Below are 6,975 nucleotides of genomic sequence, written 5' to 3'. Positions count from 1 at the left end.
GCGTCTAGCAATATGGGGTGGTTCTAATAAAACCCCATGTCATTCCAAGCATGTGTGTCAATTTTTACCTCTCTGTCTTCATTATTCCGCGGTGTATTAAGTTTTCAAATTTATACTGACTTTTTGATCACCCGGTACGTTGCCCATCGCACAAGGTGATTCAAAAGACTGTCAAAAACGGTATAAACTGGTACAGGAGCCGACGTACAGTTACTTCGGATTAGGAACTTACGGTCTCGGAAGTAGTCTTCATTCGCTGGAAACTTTAAATTGTCAGGAACAACACTAACAGTCAATGCCCTCGTGCCTTCTTTACATTAGTGTTCAAATGCCGACCACAACATTCAGTCCAGGCATAACATCTTCGCAGAAAATTCTGGTGCACGTAACATGGCAACCAGGCATCGCGCGATCCTCATCACACACTTCAAATATCCTGGCGACAAGTGCTTCTCTGTCGGAAACTCGTGATACTTAAAATAAGGAAAAAAAAAGAAAAAACAGGGTTGAGATCAGAAGAGCGAGATGGCCGTGCAGCTGGCCTACCCTCTCGATCAAACGCTTCGAATTTACAAAGTGTTTCCCACTTCCATTAGGACTGCTCCTGTGAAATTCCGAACTGCAACGCTATTTCGTGGCGAGTTGCGGTGTTACAAGCCTCGAAGTTTCAAAAAACAGCTCTGTAGAGAGTCAAAGCGGTAACGCTGCTGCAGCAGGCATCTTGGCTGTGAATGTAACAGTGCGTGTCTGACACTCGCCAGAAAATGGCAGTGGAACAGTGAGGCAACAACAGGTTTTTTGAGTCCTCCGGGGTTTGTGGGCAAAAATTCGTAGAATTTGACCTGAATGGCGAGGGGCTGCTTCCTAGTTGCTCCTCCATGGCGACGCCTCGGCGCACAAAGCGAAGAGTGTGCACGAGTTTTTGTCCGGCAAATAGATCACAGTCCTGGGTCACCCATCGTATTAGTCGTATTTGCCCCAGCCGACTTCTAGTTGTTACAATGAAATGAACACCCTTAGCTGCTTACAGGCGTTGACATACGTCAACGGGGACAGATGAAAGTGTGTGCCCCGACCGGGACTCGAACCCGGGATCTCCTACTTACATGGCAGACGCTCTATCCATCTGAGCCACCGAGGACGCAGAGGATAGCGCGATTGCAGGGATTTATCTCTGGCACGCCTCCCGCGAAACTCACATTCTCAACGTGTTGTCCCGCACTACATTCGTAGTGTCCCCTCCCATTATACTCATTACTCGCGGTGCGTTGCCGCAGAGAAGAAAGAACAGATACCATCTTAGTATACAGGGTGTCCCAGCTGTCTTGTCCACCCAAAATATCTCTGGAACAATAACAGCTATTGGAAAACGACTTTCACCGGTATCAATGTAGGGCTGGGGTCCATGAATGTACATATTTGGAAACATTCTAAAACGAAAGCATATGTGTTTTTCAACACAAACTTATGTTTTTTTAAATGGACCTCCTATATTTTTTCTTCAGCAATCCATAGCATGACAAAGCACATACACAATGGCGTTGATTGCATCGCAATCTTCCCATTACATCCCGAGATATTGAGACGCGAAGTTGACGCTTGAAACACCCGACATGCGCTGCTAGCGCACGTCCTGAGGCTCAGGCGTGAACCCCATGCTGCCCGTAATCGCGATGTGATTGACATGTGTAATCACACCTTCATACTTATCAAGAGGTCCGAAACGAATAATACGGTCTGCTGCCATCAACTCTCATAAGCACATAATGGTTTCCCTCTTGCACGTTTTACGTATCTACGTATACAATATGAACCAGTACCGATCGGTGTACACCCATCAGGTTGTCTTATTTATCCTGCACACCCAAAATAAGGTTTATCTATTGCGTTATATGACCCATTGTGCCTGTCGCGCAGGGTCTGGCTGTGCCTAGTCAAGTGTCCAACGTAGTTCCCACTACTGCCACAGTTACCACTTCGCCTTGTTTATGATTTGCGACCCATGCAAAATCCTGTGCTCCACCACCCTCCGAGCATCCCATTTGTTGTTGTTTTGGCGTGCAGTACACCGCTTGCCAGTGTAGTCGTGCATCAGAGTAATCTAGTGACGGCACGGAGGTAGTACACATTGTGAATAAACGTTGTGTTGTGGAACTTATGCTGTACAGTATAATGTACACACATGAAGATATGGTAGAAATGCTGCTGATCTATGGAGAATGTACGTTTATAGTACTGTTAGCGAACATTATGATTATTAAGTTAATATATCTATCTTCTACCCTACTCTACATACCTGTCCTGTACCCTGTTGTAGGTGGACGAAATGCTGTTCAGGCAGAACGACTGTACAGAAGACGATTCCCTGACAAGCCATCGCCTTCGCGCCGGATGTTTGGTCATTTCACATCTCGTCTACGTGAAACAGGAAGCTTAAATTCAAGACCTCGACATCGTCCTAGAACACCCACAGATGAACGTGCTGAACTTGCTGTGCTCGCTACCATAGTTGTGAATCATCAAACCAGCACACGTCAAATTGAACGTGAAGTTGGTGTGTCGAAATCAAGTTCACAGTGTATTCCTAAACGTCATAAATTTCATCCTTACCATGTTCATTTACACCAGGATCTTAATGGAAATGACTTCCGCAATAGGGTAACATTTTGTCGGTGGGCTCAGCAAAAACTTCTGACTAATCCAAATTTTTTTGCAGATGTTCTCTTTACCGACGAGGCATCATTCTCCAACAAAGGAATTGTCAATATGAGAAATATGCATTATTGGTCCGCAGACAATATAAAATGGCTCCGTCAGGTAGAGCATCAACGTCCGTGGAAAGTTAATGTTTGGTGTGGGATTATTGGAGTTACCATTATCGGATCTTCCTTTATAAATGGCATCCAAAATGGCAGACAATACTCCAGATTTATACGACACAATCTTCCTGTTCCCTTGGACACCGTACCTCTGAACCGGAGAATGGTCATGTGGTATCAGCATGACGGATGCCCTGCACATAACGCCTTACGAGCACGACGACTTCTGAACCGTAAGTTCCCTGGTAGGTGGATTGGACGAGGTGGCCCAGTTAGGTGGCCTGCCCGATCTCCGGACCTTACACCGCTGGATTATTTTCTTTGGGGAACAGTGAAGGATGCTGTTTACCAACATGAACCAACAACACCAGACGACATGAAGCAACGCATTATTGATGCTTGTACAGCCATCAAAGAGGAAACAGTAGCACGAAGTAGGGCATCCTTCATCCGCAGAGTGACCCTATGTATGCAAGCCAATGGGCATCACTTTCAGCATGAGATGTGAACGCTATGTTTAGTATGTAGTGCTGGTATCACAGTGGAAGTTTCTACAAAGGGCCATTTTACCCAGTGATGTTAAAAAACATTTGTTTGCAACAATTTGTCATTTAACGCATTAGATAAACATAACATTGATAATTATGTGATAATAAAACTAATTGGTTAAACATGTTTACATTCATCTTCTATGTCCTACCTGAACTTCCCAAATCAAAACATTTTTACCTAAACAACGGCAAAACTTTTAGTCCACTTGCTCGTTTCACTATAACCATCAACATGAATTTTACTATTACGAGTGAATGATTAACTGTCACTTGCGCTAGATCTACAGTAAAGTAAAGTTTTAACGATGAACGGCATTACCTTTTTAGTAACGGATTAACGATAAGCGAAGTTAACTTTGTGACTAACGTTGCGGTACACAGGTATGTTACAGAACCGCATCACCCCTAGCCTATGGGATCAATACCTGCTGGAATGTACGACGTTAATGCAGGATGGCAGCAGACCATATTATTCGTTTCGGACCTCTTGATAAGTATGGAAGTGTGATTACGCATGTCAATCACATCGCGATTACGGGCAGCATGGGGTTCACGGCTGAGCCTCAGGACGTGCGCTAGCAGCGCATGTCGGGTGTTTCAAGCGTCAACTTCGCGTCTTAATATCTCGGGCTGTAATGGGAATATTGCGATGCAATCGACGCCATTGTGTATGTGCTTTCTCATGCTATGGGTTGCTGAAGAAAAAATATAGGAGGTCCATTTAAAAAAACATAAGTTTTTGTTAAAAAACACATATGCTTTCGTTTTAGAATGTTTCCAAATATGTACACTCATGGGCCCCAGCCCTACATTGATACCGGTGAGTCGTTTTCCAATAGCTGTTATTGTTCCAGAGATATTTTGGGTGGACAAGATAGCTGGGACGTCCTGTATATATATTTAAGGCTCACCGGCCACTTTACCATCTTCTTGTTCTGTGGGATTGCACAAACAGTGCCCGAACTCTTACGGCATTCGGCAACGCGCCGCGAGTAAAGAGTATAATGGGCGGGGGCACTTCGAATGTAGTGCGGGACAATACGTTGAGAATGTGGGTTTCGCGGGAGGCGTGCCAGAGATAAATCCCTGCAGTAGCGCTATCCTCTGTGTCCTCGGTGGCTCAGATGGATAGAGCGTCTGCCATGTAAGCAGGAGATCCCGGATTTGGGTCCAGGTCGGGGCACACATTTTCATCTGTCCCTGTTGACGTATGTCGATGCCTGTAAGCAGCGAAGGGTGTTCATTTCATTGTAATTTCATTCTAACGAGCTGCCGATGGTCCGAAAGAACAGATACCATCGTAGTATATATTCTGGTTGTTACTTGGACTGAAGTAGGCGGTGAAAGGACACCGTTATGACGCAATTAAAGACATCCAAGAAAATCGAGCTGCAGTACTAAACGCAACTCTAAAAAGAACGAAATTGACTGCTTCCAAACACTTTTAACAAGATTTCAGCTGTGCTTTGATTCAGTGGGAGATGGTTTTTTGAACATAATCCATGACTTTCACTGCCACAGTCCTAACGGAACTGGGATACACTGTCACATACTTCTTGCAAAGAAAAGTGGACAAATGCTCCATCTAGTTGCATTCAGTGGTACGACGTACAACAGATTAACTTTGCTGAGCTTTGGGTTAGTGTCACTGATTGTCCCTGTTATTCCTGATATTTCAAAGCTTCCACTGGCTCAGATTTACTTCCCAGACCACAAGTTCCTACTCCAAAGTTGTCCTATTTCGACTCCACTATCAGCTTCTTCAATTAACTAGCAGTGTTTCGAATCTGCCTTCATAGCGACAGAAAACACAGTGAAGAGACGCCTCGTGAATACCCTAATGGACTACTTGCAGGTAATGTTGTCGTTTACCGACTAGTAAAGTCATCAGAAGACTTAGATCATTATTTACATGTGCTGAGACTGTGTGAACAATGGAAGATGACGCTGAACGATAAAAGTGTATCACGTCCACCACATCAGTGCTAAAAATGTTCCGTCAGAATTCAGTCACACTATAAATCACTTAAGTTTAATCTCTGTTGATCCATCGTGGACAGGGGACATCAGCTGGTTAAGTAATTGTCAATGTCAATGAAATTTGCCAACAGCCGTGTAACATCTCAGTTACACGGCTGTTGGAGAATTTCATTGACGCTGACAATTACAAAATTTTAATGGTGATCAAATCAACTATATATGCTGGTTAGTTATTACAGTTACAAACAACTTAAATTGGAGCCACCCCACAGAAAATGTTGTCGGGGAGGCGAACTTAAGCTACTGGCAGAACGTTTACAAGGCGCAACAAATCTATTACACAGACTGCTTGCACTATGCTTTCTCTCCTGCTCTGTAGTGTTTCTGCACGATATGGTATTCTTACCAGATAGTGTTAACGTAGGACACCGAAAAATTTCAGAGAAGTGCGGTTGGTATTGTATTATCGCGTTTCTTTTACTTCCATCTACATAGGGAGTAATTACATCCATGAAATACAGGAGAAATCGGAACTGAAATCGAAAAATTTAGATATGAGTTTTTTCCCATATTCTATTTGGAAGTGAAATGGTAGAGAAACTATTGGAAAGTGGCTCTATGAAACCTCTGTCAAACACTTAAGTGTGAGCTGCAGTGTAAATTGAAACGTCCCCTTAGAAAAATTTATAAATGAGTGTGCTTAAACCGACACACAATATTTTTAGCGCAACGCAGTCTGACTTTCAATAATCCCTACAAAAGAATGGCCCTTACTAACATTAACCTATACCTTTCACAAATCACTTACATCACAAAAGTCTTCGTTACTCGAACTACTGCAATACAGCGAGCGCCACTACTGCCAGCTAAATAAAAGATTCAAACTACTGAAGGCACTAACTACTGATAGGCATAGTTAGCAAACGAAAGATTTTGATAGAGAACAAGCAATGTATTTACCTTAATAGTGTTCAAAAGTCATAATATATTTAGCAGCTCATGACATCCAGTCTTACAAATTTACTGTCTCTGATGGACACACGTCCAGGTCATCCGCTCTCAAATCTCCGCCATCTCTCTCCCCACATCCACCACTGCTGGCGGCTCACCTCCAACTACACAACGCTACGCGCTGTTCACATCCAGCTGCCCATCACTACAATAGCAAACAACAATGCAAACCAGCCACAGAGCAGTTACGCTTACACTTTGGTCAAAGGCACCACGCATATTCTCGGGAGACCCATCTAGGAGGTTGGAATATTGACACCTACGAGTCTCATCGAGCAGAAAGGGCACCTCTTGGGGGTGGGTAGCCTTTAGTTTGCGCCAGATACTTTACCAGAAATGACAAAACTGTTCCTCATACAGGTGGGTCAAAGGCACCGCGCTTGGTCTCGGAAGAAATCCCCAGGAGGCCAGAATGTTAGCACCGATGGGCATCAGCAAGTGAAAAGAACACCTAATTGTGCTCCTGGAGTTGGATAACCGATTTCTGCGTGCCAAATACCTTACCAGCAGCGACGGAGCGGTTCCGCATACAGGTAGATGAAAGACACCGTGAGTATTCTCAGCAAATATCCCCACAAAGACAGAATACTGGCACCGATCAGAGTATTATGCGT

The 6,975-nt window shown here is 44.0% G+C and overlaps 1 non-coding gene across 1 annotated transcript; it reads right to left on the bottom strand.

The window, feature by feature from the left end:
- Positions 1 to 1,067: 1,067 nt before the first annotated feature.
- Positions 1,068 to 1,141, bottom strand: Trnat-ugu. Its single transcript has one exon. It is a non-coding gene; the product is annotated as a tRNA-Thr (tRNA).
- Positions 1,142 to 6,975: the final 5,834 nt, after the last annotated feature.

This window comes from Schistocerca piceifrons, chromosome 8 (assembly GCF_021461385.2).
Source record: "Schistocerca piceifrons isolate TAMUIC-IGC-003096 chromosome 8, iqSchPice1.1, whole genome shotgun sequence".
In the NCBI taxonomy this organism is placed as follows: Eukaryota; Metazoa; Arthropoda; class Insecta; order Orthoptera; family Acrididae; genus Schistocerca; species Schistocerca piceifrons.
The sequence above is the reverse complement of the archived record's forward strand: the minus strand, read 5'-3'. Positions and strand labels throughout refer to the sequence as shown.